This window comes from Schistocerca cancellata, chromosome 1 (genome assembly GCF_023864275.1).
Source record: "Schistocerca cancellata isolate TAMUIC-IGC-003103 chromosome 1, iqSchCanc2.1, whole genome shotgun sequence".
Lineage (NCBI taxonomy): Eukaryota > Metazoa > Arthropoda > Insecta > Orthoptera > Acrididae > Schistocerca > Schistocerca cancellata.
The window spans coordinates 395,656,184-395,667,821 of NC_064626.1; the positions used below are offsets into that span (position 1 = coordinate 395,656,184).

An 11,638-nucleotide genomic window follows, 5' to 3' on the forward strand; every position below is an offset into this window, starting at 1 on the left:
ATCCTCCCCGTATGTTTACACACACACACACACACACACACACACACACACACACACACACACATATATATATATATATATATATATATATATATATATATATATATATAACCATCTTCTTCTGTGCGGATGCACAAACAGTGCCCGAACTCTTACGGGAATCGACAGTAAAGCCGCGAGTAATGAGTATGATGGGCAGGGGCACTACGAATATAGTGCGGGACAATAAGTTGCAAATGTGAATCTCACGAGACGCGTGCCAGAGATAAGCCCCTGCAGTCGCACTATCCTGTGTGTCCTCGGTGGCTCAGATGGGTAGAGCGTCTGCCATGTAAGCAGGAGATCCTGGGTTCGAGTCCCGGTCGAGGCGCACATTTTCAACTGGCCCCGTTCACTTATATCAACGCCTGTATGCAGCTAAGGGTATTCACTTCATGGTAACTGCGTATCTTCCGTATCTATGTTGTAATTGAAGCGCAATTTCTCACAGAGTTTCAGTGTGGGCTGCAATTATCAAACGGCAGCGAAACGTGGTATGCTAGTGCGTTAATGCGGAACCGATTTACGCCGGGAAGAAAAAAATAGTTCCAGTTGTGGCCGCCAGGTGCAAAACTGGCACTGTACGCTGTTTGTATGACGTAATGACATCCACGTTGTCATTTGACAAGCCAGAACGTGATTGTACAGTATGACTATGGAGAGGAGAGACCGCACACTGTTAGTGAAAGTGTTTTATGTGAAAGGCACCAGTTACTGTCCTGTATCGAGAGAGTATCACCAACTGAAAGATCTGGTTAAGAGGATGACGCTGGAATCTAAAAATGCGGGTGAACTTGGTGTGACATCTATAAGAGGATGGAGTCCCATCCTAGAGGAAGTTACCGCTATTTAGCTGTGGCTTAGTATGTAGCATATGCCTCGGCTGGTGCTACTAGTTGTGCATTATCAGGAAAATTGTCCGTCCCATAGTCAATAGTACGGAAAGTTTTCTAGTCTATTTTACTCTGGTACCCATACGAGATACAAACGGTGCAGCAACTGGATCATCATGAACAGCAGCAGCCGGCCGGAGTGGCCGTGAGGTCCTAGGCGCTACAGTCTGGAACCGCGAGCCCGCTACGGTCTCAGGTTCGAATCCTGCCTCGGGCATGGATGTGTGTGATGTCCTTAGGTTAGTTAGGTTTAAGTAGTTCTACATCTAGGGAACTGATGACCTCAGATGTTAAGTCCTATACTGCTTAGAGCCATTTGAACCATTTTTTGAACATCTGGGGGCCTGTCAGTTGTACTGTGACACTTGCACGTTTTCCAGACCTCCATGTTCAGCACGTGATTCCTGCTTTGGAAGAGCGCAACTGTGTGAAGACCACTGTTTTCATGCAAGATGGGGCAACACCTCATATCGCTCGCCTTGTGAAAAATCTGCGTAATGCAACCTTCCACGGACATGTTATTTCCAGGCGCGTGGCCAGCAAGATCACCTGATGTGAATCCATGTGACTTTGGCTTTGGGAATATTTAAAATAATGCATTTTCCAGGGACACTTTCGGTGTCTACCTGATCTGATGACCAGTTTACTCAGATTCCACGGAAACTGCTGCTAACAACTGTTGATCCTCGGTTTTAAGAATGCAGCGTGTAGTCATCATCCTCGCTGCTCATATTGAACAAACTGTGTAAGCGGCGATTAATAATAAAATCAGCATCATGCGTTTCTCACTTGTTCGACTTTCCCTGCCCACGTGCTGTCCCTAATCCATTACATATGGAAACATTCCTATTCGTCTTTCTGGTATTCACAGTGGAAAAACTGGATCTAATTATTTTTCCCCAGCGTAAATCGGTTCAGCATTAACGCACTAGCATATCTACTATTTTTCGCTGCCATACACAAAAATGGCTCTGAGCACTATGCGACTTAACTTCTAAGGTCATCAGTCGCCTAGAACTTAGAACTAATTAAACCTAACTAACCTAAGGACATCACACACATCCATGCCCGAGGCAGGATTCGAACCTGCGACCGTAGCGGTCACGCGGTTTCAGACTGAAGCGCCTTTAACCGCACGGCCACACCGGCCGGCTGCCATACACACTGGGCCTCTGTGAGTAGATGCACTTTAATTATAACCACGGGGTAGTGGTGCAAAACACATTTTAAAAATGTTTTAACGAATCATGTTGAGTGCGACGTATCCGACCTACAGGAAGTAAGAAACGGACTTCAGGGCTTAACGACCCGCCATGTCACCAGAGACGGAGCTCTATGGCGGAATAGAACAGATGGGGACGAAATGCACTTTGTCATTTTCAAAGGAACCGCTACAGTATTTGCGTTAAGAAATTTTAGTTAAACCAAAGAATCTGAAAATCTGTATGGCGCGAAGGGGATTCTAATGTTGCTCATATCCAGTGGACTGCGTCACCTCTCTCACTTCCGTTACGTTGAAGTGCGCAAGTCTCAGTAATGACTCTGCGTTCGAGGCATATTTAAATGCAATCTATTACTATATCTATTATCTCGCAAATGCCCAGTATTGTTTAACTAGGAATGTCACGTTGCTTAATATGAGCAAAACTGAGCTGGCACAATGGCTACTAACTGCTTCTTCCCCAGTTATACAGCCGTTACTGCTACAGACAAACATTCAGATCTTATGATACAGTATGTTCTTCAAACTAATGTCACAAGATTCATTCGCTTGTAGACGATATGGTCCAACTCCAAACATTCCGGATGGAGCTGGTAAACTATTCGAGCCAGTGGCTTTATTCGGATTATTTCTTTGATTATCAATTTTCCGCTGAACATTATGGATCCGCCAGACTAACATGGTGCGAAAATCTAAGATTATTTATCTCCAGCATAGATAACTTCTTGGGGAAAATACTGCATTCATCTGGAAACCTAACGCTGTTGTCAACGTACGGCTATAAAAGACCTTACACTACCGAAAAACTGTTTATTAGCATTCTTCACTCGCTTCCAATATTTTCTGTATGGTATCCTGAAGAGTAGATTAAGTTCGAAACGCACTGTAAGAACTGGCAGGCCAAATGTATGCATTTCAGAAGTGTTTATGGTGTAACGAATCTTTGAAGGGGAGATGGAAAAGAGGTATTTCAACGACAAAGTAGTCATAACAACCGGACTAAAGAGGAAAAAAAAAATGCTATAAGTTTGTTACGATACTTCAGGAGGATTCGATAATATTGCAAAACATGAAATTAACTGCCCTGCAGAACACCCGAAAGCCACCCATTAATTAACTGTCAATGAAAACCATCACCGCTACATTTCAGGTTCGTTTACTACGCCACAATTCTGAACGAACATATGCAAGTGACAGTCTTCGTAACTAATTCTTACAAAGTGTCAGATATGTCATGAACGAAAAATGACTAACCCCTTCATTTTTCGCCACTCTGTGAGAAGTACTTCGAAATACTGTCACCTCAAAATGTTCATATAAACGAACCGGAAATACAGCTGTGGTTTCCTTTATTCAGCAATGGAAGCAAAAAATTATCGACAGTCTGTCATTAATACATTTGTAGTTCACTTATGCATTACTGAAGTTTGTGACAGTATTCCTTACAGGTACATTTTAGGTTATCGTGATTGCGTGCTTCGAAACTACTGTGGCTTGTTCGTGAAAATTGCACACCAAAATGAAGAGGTCGTCACTGCATAGATGCATGAAATGAATCGTTTCTCGTGTGTGTAATCACGATCGCTAATATCTGAGTAGGTTACTTCAGCTCGAAATACTGAATTACTGAAGGCAAAGTTTCTGAAATATATATATATATATTTCAGGGATGGAAGACGACATGTCCCCAATTGCTTGTTTTTTCGTGTACTGGATTGTCATTAACGTCTTCGAGATACACGAAGCACGTATATTGTCTCCTCGAAAATAGAATATTGCTGATCTGTGGAAATGAAACATTTAACAAGGTAACGTTCATAACAAAGAAAGGCGTCTGTAACACGTACGAAATCATTACTGTAGTGATATTTAGCTCTGCAAACGTAATGAATCTGTTGCAGTTTTCAGAACAAATTTATGGAGGACACGAACTGCTGCTGCATTAAGAGATACGACAATGTTGGCATTAATGGTCCGTTTATGGTTGTCGGGCGAGGGAGTCCGCAAGACGTGGAGGTCGGCGGCGCCTGACCTTCGGAGGGGCCCGTGCTACTTGCTGAATGTCAGAACTGTGCCGCTACCAACCTCGTGAATACTGCCCACCAGACACCGTCCTTGAGACTGTCTAGGCTGTGCCACTAAACTGGAAGCGGACGCCTTCTCCACGAATTTTGCACAGCTATGGCGTACCGTTTGGATTGTTCAAGTTTCATTGTACCGCGTCCACCGCAAAGAAAAAGTGTGAACGAATTGTTGGAGGCCAGAAAGAAGGTAGGTACAAGAGCGGTAGGGGGAGATGGGGGAAGGTGGCCTCAGAGGAATCAAGGCCAGCGAGTCTGCTTCCATTAAACGACATGACAGAGCCACATTGTATTCCATTGTTTTCGAACTGGAACAGTTCTAACAGCTCGTCTGCGGTCCATAAGTAGCTGTCTGAACGATTTTGCCTTGCTAGAGTCAGACAGAAAGAATTTTGGACTGGTCAAGAAACTATTACATCTGCAACATTGTTTGCACGCATCCAACTGGTTAGTGCAGAACGTCAAAGACTTTTCGGCTGCGAGAAAATCTTAAGCGGGAGACGCTCTCCGTCTTTAAAAAGAGCTCTACTCCTAAACACCAAGAATGCAATTTAAAACAGTTGTAAAGTTTGGACTGGTCAAGAAACTATTACATCTGCAACATCGTTTGCACGCATCCAACTGGTTAGTGCAGAACGTCAAAGACTTTTCGGCTGCGAGAAAATCTTAAGCGGGAGACGCTCTCCGTCTTTAAAAAGAGCTCTACTCCTAAACATCAAGAATGCAATTTAAAACAGTTGTAAAGTAAACCTATATGCAACTACGACATTAATTCTGAAATTAATGCAATTTATTACTGGCTAGCTACAATTGGAAATGGTACAGGACCACTTTCCTTTGACACAGAACATGGCTCATCCTGTTAGTCATATGTATATCTGCAGCTTCACATAAAAAGGAAACCAGTTCGCTGTTTCATTTATATCCCCGTATATAGGAGTTTCTAGGGCTGATCGTGTTTACTTCAAAAGTGGTTCAAATGGCTCTAAGCACTATGGGACTTAACATCTGAGGTCATCAGTCCCCTAGACTTAGAACTGCTTTAACGTAACTAACCTAAGGACATCACACACATCCATGCCCGAGGCAGGATTCGAACTAGCGACCGTAGCAGCAGCGCGGTTCCAGACTGAGCGCCTAGAATCACTCGGTCACAGCGGCCGGCTATAAGTAACTCAAATGAAGACGAGACAGATGGATAATGCAGTACATTAGGACATTGTTTTTAAAAAACAGATCTGATTATGGTCATTATAGACCGAAACCGGTAATCTGTTAACAAAAAGTTTGTGACCATAGACGTAAATTAAAGGAAACTTAGATTGGAAAAAAGTAAGTAAATATTATTATTTCAACAGTAATCGCCATACCTGTTAATACAATTACTCTCCTGTGACGCAAGACGCTCAATGCCTTCATGATTATACGCCGGCCTACACCTCTTCGTCCGATGCAAATCGACGAGCACCAATGTCTTCCTTCAGTACTCCAAAAATGTGAAATCGCATGTGGAGAGATCGAGACTCTGTGGAGGCCACTTAGGGAAGCTTCTGAAGCGCACTAGAAGCAACCCTGGCAGCATGTCGCCCTGCAGTGGGACAAACATGTTAACAGTTATGGCGATTACTTTTGAAATTAGAAAGAGTTCGCTTAGTTTTTTCCCATCTGTCTTTCTTTAATCGTAATTTGGCTCATGAGCCACCTTAACAAGATATACAGTACATACAATAAATATAAGAGAACAGTGGAAGTGAGTCTACCCCGAGAGCTGAGTGGTCCCCCCCGTCGGAGGTTCGAGTCCTCCCTCGGGCATGGGTGTGTGTGTATGTGTTGTTAAAAATGAGCCGGCACGCTAGCTCACCGTGTTCGGTCAGAGGGCTGCGTGCTCTCTGTAATAAAAAAACTGAGTCAAGGAGTCAACGATAAACTTGAACGGATGACTTGTGACGTCCGCCCAGACCAAACGCAACGAACTATATGGCACAAAAAAAAAGAAAAAAAAAGTGGTCAGCGCGGCGGTCTGTCACGCCAGGGGGCCCGGGTTCGATTCCCAGGTGGGTCGGAGATTTTCTCCGCTCAGGGACTGGTTGTTGTGTTGTCCTCATTATCATTTAATCATCATCAGTGGAAGGCAACGGGAAAACACCACTGGTATCACTTCCCTAGACGCTCATGCGGTGGACCTCTCTGACCAGGCTTCCCCAATGACGACACCTGCCTTAAGGCAGAACACAAAGTTAAGTAAGTGGAAGTGAGTTGTTAAGTTCGACATCCCGGGCACACAAACCATACAAGTCCAGGACGCCAAATACCCAATAACAGGGTCACAAATCACCAATGAAGTTGTTTCACAAATAAAGATATCCGAAACGCGTTTGGCACAACAAAAACAGCGATTCATTTTGTTGTATTAGACGAACCACAACCCAAAAAAAAGGCTTAAAATGATCGACATACCGCTGTGCTGTAAGGATACTGCGGACAATAACCTACATCTACTTCTACATCCATACTCCGCAAGCCACCTGACGGTGTGTGGCGGAGGGTACCTTCAGTACCTCTATCGGTTCTCCCTTCTATTCCAGTCTCGTATTGTTCGTGGAAAGAAGGATTGTCGGCATGCCTCTGTGTGGGCTCTAATCTCTCTGATTTTATCCTCATGGTCTCTTCGCGAGATATACGTAGGAGGGAGCAATATACTGCTTGACTCTTCGGTGAAGGTATGTTCTCGAAACTTTGACAAAAGCCCGTACCGAGCTACTGAGCGTCTCTCCTGCAGAGTCTTCCACTGGAGTTTATCTATCATCTCCGTAACGCTTTCGCGATTACTAAATGATCCTGTAACGAAGCGCGCTGCTCTCCGTTGGATCTTCTCTATGTCTTGTATCAACCCTATCTGGTACGGATCCCACACTGCTGAGCAGTATTCAAGCAGTGGGCGAACAAGCGTACTGTACCCTACTTCCTTTGTTTTCGGATTGCATTTCCTTAGGATTCTTCCAATGAATCTCAGTGTGGCATCTGCTTTACCGACGATCAACATTTTATGATCAATCCATTTTAAATCACTCCTAATGCGTACTCCCAGATAATTTATGGTATTAACTGCTTCCAGTTGCTGACCTGCTATTTTGTAGCCAAATGATAAAGGATCTATCTTTCTGTGTATTCGCAGCACATTACACTTGTAGTAATGGGTCGTGCTATGAAATGAAATGAAATGGCGCCCCAGACCATCACTCCTGCTTGTCGAGCCCTACGGCGGGCGACTGTCAAATTGGAATTCTTCGCTGTCCCAGGCGTCTCCAGACATGTCTTCATCCTGGAATCTCGTTGACTTTAGTAGAGCTGTCTTCAGTGATGAGTCCAGAGAAGACGTTTCTGGAGACATCCCTGACACCGACGGGATACCAACCTGACTGTCGCACCCCATACGGCCTGACACTCAAAAGTGATGGTGTGGGGTGCCATTTCATTTCGTACCACGACACCTTTGGTTCCGCGGCAGCCTTACAGAATATCGGTACATAGGTAATATTCTGCGCCCGGTTTTGTAGCCGTTCATGGCAAGCATTCCTTGACTAACATTTCAGCAAGGTACCGGAACTCTCTCCAGTTCAGAATGTTTCCAGCATTGTAGGTAGGGCCCTTCATCCAGTCGGGATTTTGACGATCTAACGTGGCAACTGGACAGAAATTGGCACGATATCACTCAGGAGGACCCCCGACGACTCTATCAATCAACGACAAACCCAATAAATCCTTGTATAAGGGTCAGAGGAGGGCCAACTCGTTCTGGATTTGCTCAATTTTTGAAGCTCTTTCTCTTGAATAACTCACGCAATTTTTGTGAAATCCTAATCATTTGTTTGTCTCTACATGTACATCACGTCTATCGATTTTCGTCCTATTCTGGTAATTTCTTAGTGGGACTTCTTTTTTTTGTCTTAGAGTGTGCAATAACGTTTCAGTAGGTTGCACATTACAGTTTAGTGCACACAGGTGCGCGTTAAAGGACGTGTTCTTTGACTTGTCCTCGCATCTGGATGCAATACCGTACTCATATCTGCAGTGCGCTGCGAATTCTTTCAAACGGCAACGGGTCGTACTGCACACTAACTTTTGTCATGACTCTAGAAATAAAATCCAGAGGGCTGAGAACGGAGGATCTTGAAGGTCAACGTACAGGCACTGTTCGGCCTACCTTGGCACTTATTGGCGCGTTAGATGTCAGCAGCAAAACGTATCGGGCCCGTCAAGCTTGTACCACACAGACCAACGCCCAGCCGAGAGACACGCATGACATTTAAGCCGAATCATATGGAACTTAATCCAAAAGTACCCATTTCAAACACATTTCTACTAGCTAGGACAATATTTCGTTCTGAAGTCAGTTGTGCTTCATAACCCTGTATTTGGAATTACCAGACAGAGAGCTTGTTTACGTATCAGTGTTTATGATAATTTTTTGCTTTGGGTATCTCACTCTTTCTCCCATGTCAGTTTTCGCTGCCAATTGTGATACATGTTGCACACGCATATTGATCTAAACAAATCACTTACAGTCGACAGAAGTTGGGTAAAGAAGTGTACGTATAAAATGGTTAGAGGACACAAGATGTAGAACACGTCATACACACAATTCCGAAGATAGCAAGGGGATTACAAGTGCGGGAAGTATTGCATAATCAGCTTAATAGCTCATGCATCCAAGTTGCTAAAAAGAATAATATACAGAAAATCGTAAAAGAGAAATCTGTTAGTTGACCATCAGTTTGGCTTTAAGAAACGCAAAGGCACCAGAGACGTATTTTTGACATTGTGGTTGATAACGGAATCAAAACTGAACAAATATCAACACACATTCATAGGATTTGTCGACCTGGAGAAAGCGGTCGACGTTGTAAAATGGTGCAAGATGTTTGTAATTCTGAAGAAAATATGGTAAGCTAAGGGTAAAGACGGGGTAACGTACATTATGTACAAGAAACAAGAGGAACAATAAGAGTGGAAAACCAACAATCAAGTGCTCGGATTAAAAACGATATAAGACCCGTAATGTTCAATGCATACAATGGAGAAGCGATCAGGGAATTAAAAAAAAAAAACGGTTGAAGATTGAGAATGAAATTCAGTGATAAGATTCACTGATGACAGTGCTATCCTCAATGAAAGCGAAAAAGAATTACAGGATCTGCTGAATGGAATGAACAATCTAATGAGTACAAAATATGGACTGAGAATAAATCGAAGAAAGAAGAAAGTAATGAGAAGTAGCAGAAATGAGAACAGCGAGAAACACAACAGCAGGATTGATGCCCACGAAGTAAATGAAGTTAAGGAATTCTACTACCTAAGCAGGACAGTAATCCATGATGACCAAAGTGAGGAGGACAAAAAAAAGGACTAGCATTGGCAAAAAGGTCACTCCTGGGCGAGAGGTCTACTAGCATCAAACATAGGCCTTTTTTTTTTTTTTAACTTGAGCAAGAACTTTCTGGGCCTCTTCGTTTGGAGCACAGCACAGCACAGCAATGTACGGTAGTGTAAATGGACTGTGTCAAAACCGAAACAGAAGAGAGTCGAACCATTTCAGATGTGGTGCTAAAGACGAATGTTCGAAATTAGGTGGACTGATAATTCAGGGAATGAGGAAGTTCTCTGCAGTATAAGCGATGAAAGGAATATGTATACAACACTGAGAAGAAAAGGGAGCAGAAAGATACGACTTCTGTTGAGACATCAGGGAATATCTTCCACTGCAGTAAAGCGACTGTAGAGGGTAAAAACTGTGGAGGAAGACAGAGACTGGAATACACCCGGCAAATAATTGGGGACGTAAAATGGCGCAGGAGAAGAATACGTGGCGGGCCGCATCACACCAGTCAGAAGACTGACAATACTGACAGCGATATCGTGAGCACGTGCTTCCATGCGATCACTGCGCAACTAACAACCCATTGTACAGGGTTATTACAAATGATTGAAGCGATTTCACAGCTCTACAATAACTTTATTATTTGAGATATTTTCACAATGCTTTGCACACACATACAAAAACTCAAAAAGTTTTTTTAGGCATTCACAAATATTCGATATGTGCCCCTTTAGTGATTCGGCAGACATCAAGCCGATAATCAAGTTCCTCACACACTCGGCGCAGCATGTCCACATTAATGAGTTCGAAACGGTAAGGCTTCTGATTTAGCCTTTTCCGTAAGATTTTCCAAACCGTCGGCTGTGGTACGTTTAGCTCCCTGCTTGCTTTATTCGTCGACTTCCGCGGGCTACGCGTGAAACTTGCCCGCACGCGTTCAACCGTTTCTTCGCTCACTGCAGGCCCACCCATTGATTTCCCCTTACAGAGGCATCCAGAAGCTTTAAACTGCGCATACCATCGCCGAATGGAGTTAGCAGTTGGTGGATCTTTGTTGAACTTCGTCCTGAAGTGTCGTTGCACTGTTATGACTGACTGATGTGAGTGCATTTCAAGCACGACATACGCTTTCTCGGCTCCTGTCGCCATTTTGTCTCACTGCGCTCTCGAGCGCTCTGGCGGCAGAAACCTGAAGTGCGGCTTCAGCCGAACAAAACTTTATTAGTTTTTCTACGTATCTGTAGTGTGTCGTGACCATATGTCAATGAATGGAGCTACAGTGAATTTATGAAATCGCTTCAATCATTTGTAATAGCCCTGTATATAACACAGAGCTGTGCCATAATATTACAGAAATTATACAAACTGTTTTTAATCGTCGTTTAACAGCAGTTGATATGAGCACCGATGAATATTCTGTGTTCAAACCAAGAGCTTAATTAGGCTGAAGAAATGATTAATTATGGAACAGAAGAAAGAGGTCTTACATTACCATAAAAGTGGCATGAGGTTTCCTCTGTGATTCAGACCATTAGATGAAAATAACAAACGCCTCAAGCCCAGTAGGTAGGATATCACCCTTCACGCTCTATGGTCATGATCATTCGCCAACTTGGCACAAATCCCATACCTCGCTGTTCCATTAACAGGTTTTAGCGGAAACGCAACTGAATGCAAGTTACAGTGCAGTATAAGTGTAATGAAACAGGAAAATGGACGCCGGAAAGTGGCTTCACATGCGCTACACGCAATAGCAGTGTGCTCGGTGACTCCATGTTGCGTGAAATGACCCACTAAACCAGCGCCGTGCGGCACGCCAAGTGGGCTTTTTCATTTAGCCACTTCCGGAGTGCTAGTGCGACTCCCATTTCGAACAAGCCGCTATAGCCGAGCAGCCAGTGGTATATATATTCCACATAGCGCAGCAGAGAGGAGACCCATCGATGGATACAAAATGTAAGATATGACAGATAATAGAGTCAAAAGCAGACTAGATTCCTTTCTGCTGTTAACTTGAATTATTTCT

General features: G+C 43.6%; 1 non-coding gene across 1 annotated transcript; it reads left to right on the forward strand.

The window, feature by feature from the left end:
- Positions 1-296: 296 nt before the first annotated feature.
- Positions 297-370, forward strand: Trnat-ugu (transfer RNA threonine (anticodon UGU)). The gene has a single exon. It is a non-coding gene; the product is annotated as a tRNA-Thr (tRNA).
- The last annotated feature ends 11,268 nt before the right edge of the window (positions 371-11,638 follow it).